Source organism: Aethalodelphis obliquidens, unplaced genomic scaffold (assembly GCF_003676395.1).
Source record: "Aethalodelphis obliquidens isolate GAN/ISIS:26980383/991018 unplaced genomic scaffold, ASM367639v1 scaffold14, whole genome shotgun sequence".
Taxonomy (NCBI): Eukaryota; Metazoa; Chordata; class Mammalia; order Artiodactyla; family Delphinidae; genus Aethalodelphis; species Aethalodelphis obliquidens.
Window position 1 is genome coordinate 510,724 of NW_020837958.1, and position 19,694 is coordinate 530,417.

The window sequence follows — 19,694 nt, forward strand, 5'->3', positions numbered from 1 at the left end:
CACTAGTGAGTAGGGCTGAGATCCAGCAGGTCCCCAGACTGGTGCTGCCTACTGGTGGGCAGAGCTGTGTCCCAGACTCTCTGGCTGTAGGGCCCTGGGATATCCAGTCTAGTGCCTGCGTACTGGGCCAGGTCCTGGGTTCTGTGGTGGACAGAGCCATGCCCAGGGATGGTTGTGGGTTCAGGGGTCTTAAGGCAGCCTGCCTACTAGTGGATGGGGCTGTGTCCCCCCCCCCCCCCCAGCTAGTTGCTTAGCCTGCGGCATTCCAGTATTGGTGCCTGCAGGCTGGTGGGCAGGGCTGGGCAGTCCTGAGGCTAATAAGCTAGAGGGAAGATTACAAAATGGTCCCTGCCAGCACCCGTGTCCATGTGACAGAACAAGCTTCAAAAAATGGCTGCCACCAGCGTCGATGTCCCCAGGGTGAGCTCCAGTTGCCTCCTGCCTCTCTAGGAGCCTCTCCAAGATCAGCAGGTGAGTCTGACCCAGGCTCCTTTCAAATTACTGCTCTACCCTGGGTCCCAGAAGGTGTGAGATCTTGTGAAAGCCCTTTAAAAGTGGAGTCTTTGTTTCCCACAGCCTCTGGGTCGCCTAAAATCAAGCCCCACTGGCCTTCAAACCCAGGTGTTCTGGGGGGCTTGTCCTCCCAGTGCAGGCCCCCCAGGTTGGGGAGCCTGATGTGGGGCTTAGACCCCTTGCTCCTTGGGGAGAACTCTGAAATTGTAATTATCCTCTTGTTTGTGGGTTGCCCATTCAGGGATATGGGTCTTGACTATACCACATCCTCCCCCAACCACACCTGTTTTGTTGAGGTTCCTTCTTTATATTTCTAGTTGTAGAGCATCTTTTCCGGTAGATTCCAGTCTTTCTCATCAATAGTTGCTCTATAAATAGTTGTCATTTTTGGTGTGCCCGTGAGAGGAGGTGAACTCAGGGTCTTCCCGCTGTGCCATCTTGACTCAGCTCCTCAGGAGTGTCCGTTTTTATTGAAGAGTAACTCCTCTGAAAGGAAAGGGAGAAAGAATCGATCAGGCGAAGTCATCAGACAAAGACTGAGACGTGACTGTCTCTGTGCCAGTCCAACAAGGGATTCTAAAAATTGCCCTTTAGAGGAGTCCCAGGTTGGGCAGCAATGGCTAGACCTTTGTTCCAATCTTGCTGAGGCATGGGTTGGAACCCCCAAGAGAAGAGTGTGATCTCTGCCCAAAGGCTAAAGGAGCAATGGAGTTAACAGCTGGAGGCTGTTCTGGGATGGGCAATGCATCTTTCCTTGAAAGGAAATACGAGCAGCACATCTGTGGATGCCACAAATGACAAATTGGTTCAACCCGAAGAACAGTCCATAAACAAAGATAATATCTAAATAGCTCTAAAGACGTGTATTTCCTTTTTCTCCCATTTTATCCAAAAAGGAGTTTCTAAAAATTGCCTTTGATTTGGTACTCAAAGAAAAATTTAACAGGCTGGGCCAAAAGAGAGGGTAAAGAGATTGATTCTGCAAGATGGCTGAGGTAAGGAAACTTACAAGTAGCATTTCTTAACATTGCTCAATGGTCATGAAGCTTTCTTTAAGTACCCTGTTTCTAAAGTACTTCCAGAACAGAAATTATATTTTTTAATTGTTTGTATTGGGACACTAACTGGGGTCATTTTAAGTAAGAGTTTAACCCCTAAAACTTTGTTTAGAATTTTATAACCCAAACTAAGGTAAAATATCTTTCAATTCCAACATCGGTAGATACCTGGATCCTAAAAATAATATTATTATGAGTAGAGAATGGTGGTTTTGAGTGTGCAGGTAACCCACAGTAAAGGGTAACCCAGAAGACTCCTAAGGTTAGGATTCAAAGACTTCCTAAAAGAATTAAATGCCTGCATAACAATATGTGTCTTGAAGATTGAAATTGTCAAGTATCCATAACCATCCGTAACACCACGCATATAATACTATAAATGAATCACTGTTGTCTGAAAGACAGAGTCTGAAAGATAGAACATTCTGTCTCAAGATCTATACACAAACATTTACTCTTCTTTTCTTAGAAACAATGAACACAGGATCTGTGCTCTGTGTTTCTGTCTTTTCAGGAATCTGATTATGTCCCATTGGATCATTCCCCTGTGCGCCCTCTCTTCCATGAGAGAGAAATCTGGCCATCTGCTTGCATACTCTATGCAAGCTCCTATGCATACTCCGGAACTCTATTCCTATAGCTGCTTAAGAATTGTGCATCAAATAGGCATCCAAACTTAGTAGTTTTCAGAAAGCTGTGATTCGTTATGCTATAAGCCATCCCTCACTTTAAAAAATAACTTACTTCTAGTCAAAGAGGAAATTAAAGATATCTAGAGACAGGGACTTCCTTGGCGGTCTAGTGGTTAAGACTCCATGCTTCCACTGCAGGGGCACGGGTTCAATCCCTGGTTGGGGAACTAAGATCCTGCATGCCACGTGGCACAGCCAAAAAGAAAAAAACCTAGAGACAAATGAAAACGAAAACATGACAATCCAAAATCCATGGGAGGAGGCAGCAAAGCAGTTCTATGAGGTAAGTTTATAGTGATACAGTCTTACCTCAGGACACAAGAAAAATCTCAAATAAACAACCTAACATTAGACCTAAAGCAACTAGAGAAAGAAGGACAAACAAAACCCAAAGTTAGTAGAAGGAAAGAAATTGCGAAGACCAGAACAGAAATTAATGAAAGGTACAATCTCCCAAGACTGAACTAGGAAGAAATAGAAAATATGAACAGACCAATTACAAGTACTGAAATTGAATCTGTGATTTAAAAACTCCCAACAAACAAAAGTCCGGGACCAGATGGCTTCATAGGCGAATTCCATCAAATATTTAGAGAAGAGTTTAACATCTATCCTTCTGAAACTATTCCAAAAATTGCAGAGGAAGGAATACTTCTGAACTCATTCTATGAGGCCACCATCACCCTGCTACCAAAACCAGGCAAAGATACTGCAAAAAAAAGCAAATTATAGGCCAATATCACTGATGAACACAGATGCAAAAATCCTCAACAAAGTACTAGCAAACTGAATCCAACAATTCATTAAAAGGGTCATACACCATGAACAAGTGGGATTTATCCCAGGAATACAAGGACTTTTTAATATCCACCAATCAGTCAGTGTGATACACCACATTAACAAATTGAAGAATAAAAGCCGTATGATTACCTAAATAGATGCAGAAAAAGCTTTTGATAAAATTCAACATCCATTTATGATAAAAACTCTCCAGAAAGTGGGCATAGAGGAAACATACCTCAACATAATAAAGGCCATATATGACAAACCCACAGTTAACACCACACTCAATAGTAAAAAGCTGAAAGCCTTTCCTCTAAGATCAGGAACAAGACAAGGATGTCCACTCTCACCACTTGTCTTGGAAGTCCTAGCCAAGACATGGAAGTAACCTAAATATCAATCGACAGATGAATGGATAAAGAAGATGTGGTAGGGGCTTCCCTGGTGGCGCAGTGGTTGGGAGTCCGCCTGCCGATGCAGGGGACACGGGTTCGTGCCCCGGTCCGGGAAGATCCCACATGCTGCGGAACGGCTAGGCCCGTGAGCCATGGCCGCTGAGCCTGCGCGTCCGGAGCCTGTGCTCCGCAACGGGAGAGGCCACAACAGTGAGAGACCCGCGTACTGGGAAAAAAAAAAAAAAGATGTGGTACATATATACAATGGAATATTACTCAGCCATAAAAAAGAATGAAATAATGCCATTTGCAACAACAGGAATGGACCTAGAGAGTATCCTATTAAGTGAGATAAACCAGAGAAAGACAAATATCATATGATATCACTTATATGTGGAATCTAAGATACAAATGAACTTATATACAAAACAGAAATAGACCCACAGACATAGAAAACAAAGTTATGTTTACCAAAGGTGAAAGGGGCTGGGAATAGCAATAGATTAGGAGTTTGGGATTAACATATACACACTACTATATATAAAATAGATCACCAACAAGGACCTACTGTACAGCACAGGGAACTGTACTCAATATTTTATAATAACCTATAAAGGAAAAGAATTTGAAAAAATTATATATATATATATATATATATACACATATATATGTGTGTGTGTGTGTGTGTGTGTGTGTGTATAATTGAATCACTTTGCTCTACACCTAAAACTAACACAACATTGTAAATCAACTACAATTAGAAAAACAAAACTAAAGAGCTATACAATCTATGCTCTTATACACCATCTGTGGCTGAACTGTGGTATTTTCTGAAATTCTACATTTAATAAGAGGCTGCCAACAGTTAAACCGGAAACTAACTGATTTGTGGGACTCACTAGGAAGACTTACATATCCAACAAAACTCAAAAGTCTGTGTTTGGTTCCTTGGAATGTACTGCAGGACAGTTAAAAAGTGTCTACCTGCAGACACCTGATAGAACACAGGAATTTAAATGGAAGTTATTTCATATGTCATGAGAAGGTTTGCACATTTAAACTAAGAAGTTGATAACATATGAGTGCTGTCTGAAATGACCTTCATGGCTGTTGACTCTCATTTACCTTTCAACACACTGGGGAAAAAACTATCTTCATCTTAAAGGGTCTAGGAAGTTCTATTCACTCAATGAAGCAGAAGTTATTGGATTCAGAAGATACATATGTAAGTTATACAGAGTTTTAAATAGAGCAAGAAAACAATGTTAGTTAACCAAAAAGGATTACTTTAGAACACTAAAGTTACCACATTTTTCAAACAATTTAGCTGGTAATAGATGTCCTTACCATTTTGGGACATTATTGCATGATTAAGGGTATTATTGTAGCTACTCATAACTTATATAAACGATTTGGGACACTGTCTAGTAATGTAAACATCTCATTATTATGATGAAAATGTATCAAGTCCAAAACACTCCTCTGCAAACACTAAGTGGTAATAATAGTACAGTTGTACAAAAACACTTCCCAAGAATAAGTTTAGAATGGAAATTAGATATTATAAAATGCTATGAAGAAGGACCCCAAAAAAGGTTAAGCTCAGAGATGCAAGATGAACACTGCCACAATACAGTTGGTCCTAAGTCAAACTATTGTTTGAATTTAGTATTTTGGGGTGACCTGGAAAAAGGCAATAGTAATACCAAAAGTCTTACTACAAGTATTTATTGTGCTTTAAATTTCTGACGTTTCTCCATTTCTGTTCACCAACACATCCATCTTCTCTTATTTTGTGGGGATAAAAATAAGTCTTTATTGAAGTATGAGATCTGCAGCAAGATTGTTTCCCGCCCTCATCCCACCTATAGTGAGGCTATGGCTAGAAGTGCCTGGGGCACCACGTGGGGCCACTGAGAGCTTCCCGCAGACATCTCCCCTTTCAGAACCAACGTCATGGCTGGCCCACTATTGTGGGTTTTCTTAGGATTGCAAGATGCCCTCAGCAATAACCATCAGGAAAGTTTGAAGGACAAGGGTTCTTACTCACAGGTCCTGGAGGGTACACAGCCTATCTAGGGCCACACGATGAGGTCACAGGTAGAAAGGGAGCCCGGGCCTGGGGTTCTGCTTTTATTGGGGTCCAGGGTTGGGGACCTAGGTTTTTGCAGACACACCCTTTACTGATGAGTTTATAACATTAGGAGTAGGAATTAAAGAGGCCAAATGGTCAGTTACCTAAGTCAATGAGAGATGGGGCCTGACTCTATCTGGTGATGTGTTTTTTTTAAATAGCCATCTTTGAAGTGGATGCATCGGCAACCAAAAGCTTAAGTCAGGCACTTGCATCATAGTCCAGAAAACCATCAGGAGTTTATACTACAAAGATACACATTATATAATGTAGAGCTATAGCCTATGTAAGCTAAGTGGGTGAAACAAAGCCAAAAGAAGAGTATTTCATGACACATGAAAATTAGGTGAAATTCAAAGTTCAGTGTCCATAAAAAAAAAAGTGTTATTGGAACACAGACATGCTCATTCATTTGCATACTGTCTATTGCTACTTTTGAGCTACAATGACAGAATAGTTGCAATAGATATCATGGTTTACAAGGCATGGCTCACAAAACCTAAAATATTTGCTATCTGCCCCTTTCCAGAAAAAGTTTGCCAACCCAACTAGAGTGTCCTGGGTAGACGATACCCCAAGTACACAAATGAAAAGGGGAAACTCACTCTTCGTCTCCTACTTTTAGTAAATGCCCTCATTCTTAGTAGAAAACCTACTTTTCCCTCATTCTGCATTGTTTGAAAGCAAAATTAGTCGCATGGCACCTTATTACAAAGACAAATTCGGAACAAGTATTTGGACTTTATAAAAGCAAAAAGACAAATATGTGAGAAATGCATCCTACTCTTACCTGGATCTCAATCTCACAAGCCATGACAGGGTCAAACCAAACCAAACCAAACCAAAACAAAAAAGCCTACCTCAACTCAGTCTGCCGACTCATGGGTCACTGGACCCAAATATCATTCATTGCCTTATACACATTTTTGAGATTCAGTCTCCTCTTCCATAACTAAGAAATCAAAGTAAAAGCAGTCCCATTCTATCCCTGTTGAAATAGAAAAATACCATGTTGCAATTCTGATCCCCTTCCCCAAAAGTACTCAGGGAAACTCAGCACAGCCAGGTGACAAGAATTAAGAAATATTCCAGGGCTTCCCTGGGGGCGCAGTGGTTGAGAGACTGCCTGCCGATGCAGGGAACACGGGTTCGTGCCCCGGTCCGGGAAGATCCCACGTGCCACGGAGCGGCTGGGCCCGTGAGCCATGGCTGCTGAGCCTGCGCGTCCGGAGCCTGTGCTCCACAACGGGAGAGGCCACAGCAGTGAGAGGCCCGCATACCGAAAAAAAAAAAAAATTCCAGTAAAGATGAGTGATCCCTATCCATCGGCACACAATTCTTATTCCTCACACTCTTACTTCTTTTCATCCGTTAAACCCTCCCACTTCCACCAAAAAACTGTACCCTGGAAAAAAGATTCCTTCCCCCTTTTCTGTATCCATGGCTGTAAAGTCCATACAGTGGATGCTCAGTACATGTTTGCTGAAGTGATGAAGTGGTACCCAAGATAGCACAGCCTAACATCAGAACGGAGACTAACACCGGGACTGTTGGCTTCGTTCAACCTGAGCCCTTGTTTGGCTCCCTCTCTGACTTGTCCAGGATTGTGTTATCTGTTTGCCTGCTTGACATGGCCACCCGTCCAGAATTCATCTTTCTGTGCAAACTGTTCATCATTAAGTGGCATCATAATCCACCTGACTACCCAGGCCCCAAATCCTAGACATTATCTTTGATCCCTCTGTTTCCTTTACTCCTTCACCCTCCATATCTAGTCCACCAGCAACTCCTGGTCATTGTGCTTTTCAAAAAGATCCCAAGTCTGTCCACCTGTGTGGCCACAATGACTTCCTCTTTGTCCTTGTTTGGTGCCACGCTCTCTTCCGCATCAGGGCTTTTGCATTTTGCGTTCCCTTAGCCTGGCGTGCCCTTTCACTGAAGCACTGGTGGCTGGCATGCTCTCCTCCTTTCTCAGCTTGGACGTCACCCCCTTAGGAGGCCATCCCAGAGCGTGCTGCTTCTAAGCCCTGCCCTTCCCCACCCAGTTTCCGTTTTTACCCACCACTATCACTTTAAACCACTTGCTGCAATATGAAATGATCAATTATTTGTTATTGTCTATCTTCTATGCCAGAAAGTCAGCTCCATGAGTTCAGTGGCCTTGTGTTTCCTGCCAACTGCATATCTCCGGGGACCTAAAGCAGGGTCTGGCATTGAACAAGTGCTCAAACATTGTTCATTAATATGTGGGAAAGAGAAGTTTGACAGGAAAGGAAAAATCACCCGTTTGTTTCCCCGTGTTCAGAGAAGAGAAATAAAAGGCATACAATATCACTTTCAAGAAAAGGAAAAAAGAAAAAAAGATTTTCTTGTATAGTGAGTTGGTTCTTGAAGATGAAAATCTCTGCTGGGAGAAGAGACAGCCTCTCATGCTAGACTGAAAATACCTCAAGGCTCCGACCTTTGCTTTAGACTCTAGATCTTCATTCTCTGCCCCGCTCCCCTGCAGCATAGACTAGGACCCTCCCCTGCCCCCTCCACAAATACACAGGCACACACACAGGTGATCTTGGAGAGACAGCAGTGAGAAGTCCCAAAGAGAGATCTCAGTTCCCTGCCCAGGAATTCAACCTGGGCAGCCTGGATGAAAACCAGGACTCCTAGCCACTAGACCCCCAGGGGCTAGAGGCTAGAAGCAAAGTTCCCCTGGCTCTTACCCCCATTGAAAGCAAGAGTGTTTCAAGGAGGCAAAAACTGTAAAAACAGGTACAAAGTTTATTATTAGAGACACAGCATAACATATGGGAGAGCACACAGAGAAACAGTTTGTCTAAGTCAGAAGCAAGGCAGAAAGGATACGGGCGTCCTCTCCGATGAGGAGTGCAGTCCTTCCGGGTCTTTGTTTACATTTGGCCAATTACCTTGTTTCTCTTTCACACCTGACCTGTCCTAGGACTCTCCCCAACATATTAGCAAAATGTGCAACGTTTTGCTAAGATGGATCCCACTGCAGAGGCCTATGGGTGCATGTCCACACTTATTATGGGGTGGCACCCCCTCCCCTTTTGTTCCCCAAGGAGCCTTGCTGTGCGTATGCAGACAGGGAAGTTTTCCTTGACCTCAGGAGTGGTCATCTTATCTCTTTATTCCAGTCAGAGCTCAGCTTCCGCCACTACCTTTGTCCTTGGAGTGTCTGGGTGAGAACAAAGCTTCAATTTCGCTCCACTCGACAAACACCAGCTGTCCAGCCCAGAGGCCCATCTATCTCCTACCTCACAGGGAAGAAAAATAAATACTGACTTCTCTGGGGACTTCACAACCAAACCAGACATCGTGAGCTGCCTTCCCTGCAGGTGGCACTGTTGCATAGGTTTAGAAAGAGCCATGAGGGCCTTTTGGAGAAGAAAGAAGTCAGGGTGAACTTCCGTTCGCTCATTTAACAAATCTTTGAGCATCTGTTCCAGTTGTTCCCTTGAATCTAAGATTCTTCCAACTAGATACACCATTATTTTATGGACCACTAAGATCAAAGAAGCTACCAATTAATCTGACACATTTCGTTACTTAATCTTAGAATCATTCTCTGCAAATTAAAAGAGCTCTGTGGACATTTTAAGTCATATCACTCACATGCGACAGACAAAAGCAAATGTAAACATAGTAGCTGGTGAAAGTAAATCCTAAAATGTTTCCATCATGAGTCTGCGCCTTGCAAATCGCTTCCTGGCTCAGAATGCAAATCGCTTCCTGGCTCAGAATGCAAATCGCTTCCTGGCTCAGAATGCAAATCGCTTCCTGGCTCAGAATCGTCAGTCCCTGTTTTCTCACATAATTATCATGCTTTGAGCCATCACAAGCACTGATAATGCAATATCTCTTAAAAGAATGCTCCACTCTTATCTCCAGAATTGCCTGTCCATCGGTGACCCCAGTTTCTCAAGTTTCCATGCTGACCCTCTCTGATCTTACCAGGAGGTGTCAACAGAAAATTTCAGATCAAATTCTTCATGTGCAAGTGATCGCAGCTACAGCACACCTATCCACCAGCCAACTGTAATGTCATTGATTATAAAGCCTCTAAAATTTGGATGTCTTATTATATGAAAAAAAAAATGTGCTTGTTAGAATGAATGAAATATGTTATATGCCAGGTTCTGTTCTAGGCACTGGAGATACAGAAGTGGGGGAAGGAATCTCCTGGAGCTGATACTACAATGAAGGGATACAGAGAATATGAAATAAATAAGTAAAATATGTATCATATTAGATGGTGATAAATACTACAAAAGGTTTAGAGCTGTACATGGGATAAAATTTAAAATAATTTTCTCAGTCAAGGAAGGCCTCACTGTATAACTGAATCACTTTACTGTAGACCAGAAACTAACACAACATTGTAAATCAACTATATGTCAACAAAAATTTATAAAAAAATAAATAAAACTTCACAGCAGAAAAACAAAAGGCCTCACTGAGAAAGTAACATTTAAGCAGAGACCTGAAGTTGTCAGGTGAGCCAGCCAGAGAGGAATAGGGGGCAGTGAGAATTCTAGGCAGATCATCAAGGTGCCAAGGTCCTAAGGCAGGAGCATGCCTGGCCTATTCAACGAATGACAAGGAGGTCAAACAGCTAAAACAGAGTGAGGGCAGACATAGCAGATGTGTGGTTGCCAAGGGTGAGGGGAGCAGGGGAGGGTTGGATTGGGAGTTTGGGATTAGCAGATGCAAACCATTATATACAGGATGGATAAACAACAAGGTCCTATTGCATAGCATAGGGAACTATATTCAATATACTGTAATAAGCCACAATGGAAAAAAGTATGAAAAAGTATACGTATGTATAGCTGAATCACTTTGCTGTGCAGCAGAAATGAACACAACATTGTAAATGCTTCAATAAAATAAATTTTTTAAAAATAGAGGAGGATGGGTTAGCCTGGTGGGAGCTGAGTGCTGGCATGCCCTAGCGCTCTTCCCTGGAATATAATAAAACCAGACTGCAGAGTGCTTCCTGGGCCATAATTAAGACTGGAGCTTTTGCGGTGAGTCAGAATGGATGAATAGGCAGGGCACAGAGGTCTTTTAGGCAACGAAATTATTCTGTGTAATACTTTAATGGTGGATACATGCCCAAACCCATACATGTACGAGAGTGAACGTTAAGGTAAACTACAGACTTCGGGTGCGTATGATGAATCTACGTTGACACATCAACTGCAACAGAAGTGCTACTCTGGTGCGGGATGTTGATAATGGGAGGCTGTGTCTGGTGGGGGGGGCAGGGGTATATGGGAAATTCCTGTCCCTTCGTCTCAATTTTGCTGTGAACCTAAAACTGCTTTTAAAAAATTAAATCTTTTTTTAAATATAAGAATACATATTATCCCTCTCTATTAGTAGTATTTAAAAAAACACCTTTACACATATTTTTTCCTCCCATTCTCTTATTTTTGTGCATGTGATAAGAACACTTAACCTAAGATCTATCCTCTTAGGAAAAGTTTAAACGTACAGTATTGTTAACCACAGGCACTATGGTGTACAGTAGATCTCTAGGACTTACATAGCATGGGGATAACTGGATATCCACATGCAAGAGAATAAAATTGGACCCCTATGGTACACCATTCACAAAAATCAACTCAAAATGGATTAAAGACTTAAATATAAGACCTGAAACTGGAAAACTCCTAGAAGAAAACATAGAGAAAATCTTCTTGACATTGGCCTTGGCAATGATTTCTTGGATATGACACTGAAAGCACAAGTAACAAAAGCAAAAATAGACAAATGGGACCACATCACACTAAAAAGCTTCTGCACAGCAAAGGAAACCATCAACAAAGTGAAAAGGCAACCTATGGAATGGGAGAAAATATTGGCAAACCACATATCTGATAAAGGGTTAACGTCCAAAATAGCTTAAATAAATAAATAACCTGATTTTAAAATGGCCAAAGGACTTGAATAGGTATTTCTCAAAAGAAGACATACAAATAACCAACACATATATGAAAAAGTGCTCAATATCACTGATCAGGGAGATGCAAAACCACAGTGAGATATCACCTCACATCCGTTAGGGGGGCTATTATCATAAATGAAATATAACAAGTGATGGCAAGAATGTGGAGAAAAAGGAACCCTTGTGCACTGTTAGGAGGAATATAAATTGGTGCAGCCACTACGGAAAACAGTAGGAAGAGTCTTCAAAAAATTAAAATAGAACTGACATAGGATCCAGCAATCCCATTCTGGGTATATATCTAAAGGAAATGAAAACAGCATCTCAAAGAGATATCTGTCCTCTCATGTGCACTGAGGCACCACCCACAATAGCCAAGGTATGGAAGCAACCTAAATGTCCATCAGTGGATGAACGGATAAAGAAACTAGTATATTTACATACAATGTGATATTATTCATCTTTTAAAAATAAGGAAATCCTGTCATTTGCAACTTCATGGATGAACCTGGAGTACATTATACTAAGTGGAAGAAGCCAGACACAGAAGAACAAAGAAATACCTGATCCCACTTATATGAAGAATCTAATAACCTAAGTAATTAAACTCACAGGAGAAAGTATCATGGTGGTTACCAGGGACTGAGGCAGAAAGGAGACACCTTAGTCATCTAACAAGGAGATGTCGGTCAAAGGGCGTAAAGTTTCCCATTGGCCTTTGTTGTTAGGAGCAAATACTCCTGTCAAAACCGCCACGCTGAAGGCCCATCACTGGCAATCATTCAATTAAATCACCATCAACCCAATATATCTCACCTATTTGGCAACAGCCCAGACCTAGTAAACATCAAGGGACTAAGGAAAAGCAGCTCTCTCAACCACACAGAGGCCGCCTTCTTGATAATGAACGCTCCCAGCAAGGACTGTTCAGGAAACAGAAGGTGAAGGTTTAGGAAGCCTCGCGAGATTTTAGGCCTGTGCCTGTGCTCAGGTGCAAAGAGTTATCCACCAAAGGAAAACTTTTACAGCACTATCACTCAGCCTCCTGCAAGGAACATTTTTATGACGGCTCTGGTACTCAAAAGTGTACGTAGGGCTCATACAGTTAAACAGCTCTTTTCCATGTTCGTGGACCTGGGGAATCTCTGAAATTCCTGAGAGTCTGTCCTACAGGTCAAGTGACTTATAGGGGGCTTTGTGGGATCAGTTTAGGGATGCCACGAAGCTTTGTCTTAACGGATGGGTTCTTTGATTACGTACTCGAAGTCATTATTTCAGATTTAAGGTGAGTCCTCCAAAAATATTTTGTTAAAATGCATCTATTTCCCTCTGGGGCACTGAGGGGAGCAGTTACAACAGACTTGAAGGCTTTTATCCATCTAGACAGGCAAGTTGAAGGGAATTCAAACCTAGAGGACCATCCTAGCCTGCTATGGAAATAAGCTTGGTGGAATCCCACCCTCCAAAGTGAGTTCTTAATTAGCCTCAGATCAATTGAAAGTACTGTCAAATAAGAAATCCAAAACTCATTAGAAAAAAAAAATTATCCATTTACCTTGTTCCTAGAATCCAAGAATGAAAATTAACCTCATCCTATTGACCTTGGAGAAAGGTAAAGAAATATTCTTACTACAGCTGTTCCCAATAGGCCTGCAGTGTAGTCAAGCCTTGTATTCTGTCTCATTGTTGACCCGATGGTGGTCATTTCCACCATGGCTACTAAACCTTTCTTAAAGGACTTAAGCTACCAACAGGAAAGGATTATTATGTTTCTACTGAATTGAAAATATGACGTGTCCACAATTCAGAAAACCGCTAAACAGTAGAACAGTACTGCCTGCATCTGCCAATATTAACAACATCTGTGGAAGATTAGCGTATAAAAGACACCATTCAGGTCTGGCTTTGCTTCTTGAAAATGGCAATTCCACCTCTTAGGCTTTGTTCTCTGATTTGAAAAGTGAACTTGATAAAGAACACCTTGTAAAAGTGCAGACACACAAGCCAATGTTATTCGGGCTCTATATTCAAGGTGTAATTTATAAGAAAAAGAAAAGAACTTTTCAAACAACTGGAAAATTAAAGGATATAACATTTATATGCCCACCACTCAGCTGTAACAGATTTTAACATTTTTATGTTTGTTTCAGATATATTTTAGAAATAAAACATGACAATGTTTTATTGTTTTAATGTTAGCCCTTCCACACCAGCACCATGTGCCCCTACTTAACGCAATTCTCCTTCCCTCTCCTGAGATAGTAACCATGATCCCCATGCATGGTTTTACACTTTTACTAAATGAGTATATACATATAGGTAGCGTTCGTTTTACAAATATAGCACATTTGCATATTTTTAAAGCTTTACAAGTGAGGTCATGCTAAAAATATTCTGCAACTCATCTCTAAGAGTATTAAACTGACAGACCTATGGCTTATTCATTGTATCTGCTACATAGGACTTAAAGTTTGAACATATGTTGTTCTCAAAGTTTTCCATAAATTCATTCATTTAGTCATTAAAACAGTCCTAGGAGGTGGATATTATTTTCCTCCCATTATACAGATGATTAAGTGATACATGGAGGAATTAAATAACCTGCCCCGAGTCACACAGCTAGTAAGTGGCATGTAATCTGCATAGGATCAGACTCCGAGATAAGGGTTCAAAGCTCAAGATTGGTTCAAAAGGAGCACAGTAATACAATAGCTAATATTGAGGAGGGTTCCTGGTGGGCAGGTGTGCTTAATTAAGTGACAGGTGGAACCACGCACCTTTCTGAAAGTTCTTTATCAACTCTATCTTTTCCAGCTTCCTCTTAACTCACCATAAGAAGTCAAACTAAAAGAACTTGAATGCGTTACCAGACAAACTACCAGTACCTCTGTCAGTGGTTTACTGAATGCTACTAACAGCTGTGTGGGTGACAATGACCCTTCCACACCAGCCTCCCAGCTGAGGCCCTGTTTTGAGGTTAATTATTCAGACATCAAGAAGTATAGCCACAAAGACACAGCATGTTTTATTTGTAGAATCATCTCTCCATAAAAATTATGTATTTATATATATCTTATCATAAGAGAATATGCAACGGCTACATTGCCTCTTATTTATAAGAAACACTTTTTAAAAACATATAAAGCATTAGGCACTACCTGAACCCTAACTTCTAGATGACCTCTCAGGACGTGGCACAGAAAAGTTCCAAAATCTATATTGATGGGTTTTAAAATTAAAGAATGCTATCGTAACAGAGTTATCAAGATTGCCACAGAATAATCTAGAACAGAACCACATTTGCACTCTCATGAACTAAAGAATGAGGCATTTTAAGTGGAAGTGACTGATGGGATGGCTTTGCCAGCAGAATAAAAAGACAGGGAGTTAATAAACAGCTGCAGTGTAGTTGCTGACACACTCAGTACAGAGAACACACTGACTAACACTCTGACCACTGAATATTGACCACATCTACTATGTGCTGGTCGTCAGAGGGAATGGTTGAGGAGATTGAGACACTTGACAATTTTTATCCCAGTAAAAGCTACTTAAAGTGAATGGTTTGCTTATCAGATTACGTTTAAACCAGACTGGAGATTTAATGAATCTGACATGATAACTGGGGTGAGGGAAGATTTATCAATAAGACCAGAACATATATAAACACATGGAAATAGCATTTTTTTCCCAAACATGATTGTAATTAATGTAAGACATCACGTAGACACCATTTAAAACAAAAACCAAAAAACCAAAACAAAAACACTAATTAGCAGAGCTTTGGGCTTTTTCTTTCCTTATATCAACCCCAGCACCTGCTGCCTGTTCTAAGGATCCTCACCGAGGAGTGTTGGAAGTATGGAATCCAAGGCAATTCTAACAGGTAAGGGTTGGTTAAGTTCCAGGAAGAACAAGAACTGGTAGAGGGAATATCATTTTTGAACTTTGTAAGATTGTTGTTGATAGTGCTTGGAGTGGCATCCAAAAATGGTGAGCTACAAGTTTTAAAGAAGAGAAAATCTGCACGTCGGGTTACATTTAAAAATAAACCATCGAGTCTCATTTTGGCTTGATTCCTTGCTGTCCACTCTACTTTAATAGTCATAGGTTCAAGACCACCACCACGCTGCCTCTACTGGATTTTTAAAAAATTTTATTGAAGTGTAGTTGACTTACAATATTATATTAGTTTTAGGTGTACAATCTATTAAAAATTGCATATTTTTCTAGATTATACTCCATAAAAAGTTGTTATGAAATATTGACTGTTTCCCTGTGCTGCACATTATATCCTCGTAACTTATATTATACCTTGTAGTTTGTACCTCTTAATCCCCTTCACCTATGTTGCCCCTCCTCCCACTCCCTCCCCTTTGGTAACCACTAGTTTGTTCTCTGTCTTCATGAGTCTGTCTTATGTTTGTTGTATTTTGCAGAGTCCACCCATCAACAGATGAATGGACAAAGAAGATGTGGTATATATATACAATGGAATATTAGGCATAAAAAAGAATGAAAATTTGACATTTGTGACAGCGTTGATTTGGGGGGAGGGAGAGTGGGAATAACACTATTAAGAATTCCACCTCTGCCTCCCAATGACCCGCTATTGAAGAATCTATTCCCCAATATAGAGAATGTTAGCTCTGATAGCCTTATGAAGCAGTTATCCAAAGACAGCTCTCACTAGCATAAAGTAAGAGTCCTAGATCTTTTAAATTTTCCACTCATAAAATACTAGAACAGTAAAAGGGTTATTTCATTGATCCTTAAAATATAAAAAAAAAAGTTTAGGGGGGGCCTACCTGGTGGCGCAGTGTTTGAGAGTCTGCCTGCCGATGCAGGGGACACGGGTTCGTGCCCCGGTCCGGGAAGATCCCACATGCCGCGGAGCGGCTGGGCCCGTGAGCCATGGCCGCTGAGCCTGCGCGTCTGCAGCCTGTGCTCCGCAACGGGAGAGGCCGCAGCAGTGAGAGGCCCGCGTACCGCAAAAAAAAACAAAAAAAGTTGAGGACTTTTTCCCAAAAGCCATAGGGTCATGGTATCTATATTAAACAAGCACCCGAATTCCCTTTTAGAAAAAAACCTTTTTCAATCCTATTATGTGCATTCGGGTGTACAGGATTTATCTAAGTTACCAAAATTGGAAAACATTAGGTCTTGTATAGAATAAAGAATTATAAACTGAAGTCAGAATTTAATTTCTTCTAAATGTTTGGCCTTAAAGAGTGGACAATGAGGGCTTCCCTGGTGGCGCAGTGGTTGAGAGTCCACCTGCCGATGCAGGGGACACGGGCTCGTGCCCGGTCCGGGAAGATCCCACATGCCGCGGAGCGGCTGGGCCCGTGAGCCATGGCCGCTGAGCCTGCGCGTCCCGAGCCTGTGCTCCGCGACGGGAGAGGCCACAATAGTGAGAGGCCCGCGTACCACAAAAAAAAAAAACAAAAAAAAAGGTCTATTTTGTCCCATTAGGTTTTCTCCAGGGGAGTGATTTTTTATTCAGTTCTCTGTTGTAACATAATGCAGAAAGAGGTCACTGGAAAAATTCCTTTAAGGTGTATTGTTTTCAGGTGCGTGTCACAGGCCAGCTGGTTCTCATTTTACTTTCTATGAACTACTTGTTAAAAGTAAAATGTTTATAGCACAGGGAGATCAGCTTCAGTGCTTTGTGACCACCTAGAGGGGTGGGGTAGGGAGGGTGGGAGGGAGATGCAAGAGGGAGGCAGGCAGACTCTCAATCACTGCGCCACCAGGGAAGCCCAAAAAAGACCTTTTTAATTGAAGTATACCATCTCACACAGAAGTTTTAATGAAATTGGAACAAGAAACAGATCAATTCAAGATGTAAGATCTTTACATTAAAGTCTCTTCCCATGGATTCTGAAGAGACTGTTTCCACAAAGACCACTAAGAAAATTCCAGCTCAGGCTCTGGACCATCGGTGCCACCAGTTAGCATTTCTGGAGACTGCAGTTGTGAAATTGAAATGATGAATGGCCAGGCTAGAAACAAAGGCTACAGCTTCTACTTAATAATTTTACTCAGGAGATTTGGCTTTCAACATTACCACAGTGCTAGAAAGATTACAGAGAAGCACTTTTATGTAAAGCCACGATTGGAGTTTTGTGCCTTCTGACTACGTGCTTACTGGGGAGACATTCAAAAACACTGTGTTATGGCAAAATAAAAATTTCCATAATCCTAACACAGGGACAACCTCTGTAAACACATTTAGGTGTATACTTTTGCTGTTACTCATTTTTAAATTGTCATACTGGATTACCATTTTTCAACCTGTTAATTTATACAATAAATATTCTCATGTAAATAAAATATTTCCAAGGACATTTCATAGGCATATAACATTCAGTAACGTGTTGCTATTAAATGTGTTATTTCAGTCAAAATTCTATTAATTGGGGCTTCCCTGATGGCACAGTGGTTGAGAGTCCGCCTGCCGATGCAGGGGACGCGGGTTCGTGCCCCGGTCCGGGAAGATCCCACATGCCGCAGAGTGGCTGGGCCCATGAGCCGTGGCCGCTGAGCCTGTGCGTCCAGAGCCTGTGCTCCGCAGCGGGAGAGGCCACAACAGTGAGAGGCCCGCGTACCACAAAAAAAAAAAAAAATTCTATCAATTGTATATAAAGTATGGAAAATGGATACTATGTGCTCCCTATTTCTCTTATTAATTAAAAATGTATTCAATAGTAAGTTCCAGTATAGCAGAATAAAGATCACCCAAAATTCACTTCTCCAAAAGGGAACCCTCCCTACACTGTTGGTGGGAATGTAAATTGGTGCAGCCGCTACGGAGGACAGTATGGAGATTCCTTTAAAAACTAAAAATAGAGTTACCATGTCATCCAGGATTCCCACTCCTAGGCTTATGTCCAGAGAAAACTCTAATTCAAAAAGATACATGCACCCCAATGTTCATAGCAGCACTGTTTACAGTAGCCAAGACATGGAAGCACCTAAATGTCCATCGACAGAGGAATGGGTAAAGAAGATGGGGTATATACACACAGTGGAATATTACTCAGCCATAAAAAAGAATGAAGCATTGCCATTTACAGCAACATGGATAGACCTAGGGATTATCATACTAAGTGAAGTAAGTCAGACAGAGAAAGACAAATATCACACGGTATCACTTAATGTGTGAAGTTTACAAAGTGATACAGATGAACTTATTTACAAAACATAAATAGACCCACAGACATACAAAACAAATTTATGGTTGCCAGAGTGGGAAAAGGTGGGGTAATGGATAAATTAGGAGTTTGGGATTAGCAGACACAAACTACCATATGCAAAATGGATAAACAACAAGGTCCAGCTGTATAGTACAGGGAACTAGATTCAGTATCTTGTAATAACTACAATGGAAAAGAATCTGAAAAGAATATATATATATATAATGGAATCCCTTTGCTGTACATCAGAAACTAACAACATTGTAAATCAATTATATTTCAATTAAAATAAAAAAACACAAAAATTCACTTTTCTAAAAAATAAAAGACAAAAAAAACTGGCAGAAGCTGTCAAATTTAACTTTCTCACAATTCTAGAAATTAACCTAAGGCTTGCAACCATCCAAGGAGCATGTATTCAAGACTAACGGTGGAATCTCAGTAAGAACAATGAGCTCTGTGACATTCTAAGTTGTTCTATGCCAATTCCTATCTCCCCAGCTCCATACTAGCCATGAAAACCAACAGCCTAGGAGAACCCAAAGAACACAGAACAGTCTGGGGCTCCCTAAAATCCCATCCCCAGAGAACTGTCATTACTGGAGCTCTGTGGAAGTTTTCCTGAAACCCTGGTCTTAATTTGACTTAACTCAAAATATGCTCAATTTGAATAGACCTAGATCAAGTAAGCAGATTGAATTAATAATTAAACACTACCCACAAAGAAAAAATCCAAGCCTACATGGCTTCACTGGTGAATTCTGCCAAACATTTAAAGAATTAATACCAATGCTTCACAAACTCTCCCAAGAAACAGAAGAGGACAAAACTGCTCAACTCATTCTATGAAGCCAGTATTACCTGGATACCAAAACCAGACATCACAAAAAGAACTACAGACCGATATACTGTATGAATGTAGATATGAAATTCCTTAATAAAATACTAGAAA

At 41.1% G+C, this 19,694-nt stretch overlaps 1 long non-coding RNA gene across 1 annotated transcript in view; it reads right to left on the bottom strand.

Moving 5' to 3' along the window:
- Positions 1-232: 232 nt before the first annotated feature.
- LOC113624689 (uncharacterized) overlaps positions 233-19,694 on the bottom strand; it is a 90,857-nt gene continuing 71,395 nt past the window's right edge. The window contains exon 2 of the long non-coding RNA XR_003434436.1: positions 233-999. This is a non-coding gene — a long non-coding RNA (uncharacterized LOC113624689). The remainder of the gene's footprint in view (positions 1,000-19,694) is intronic.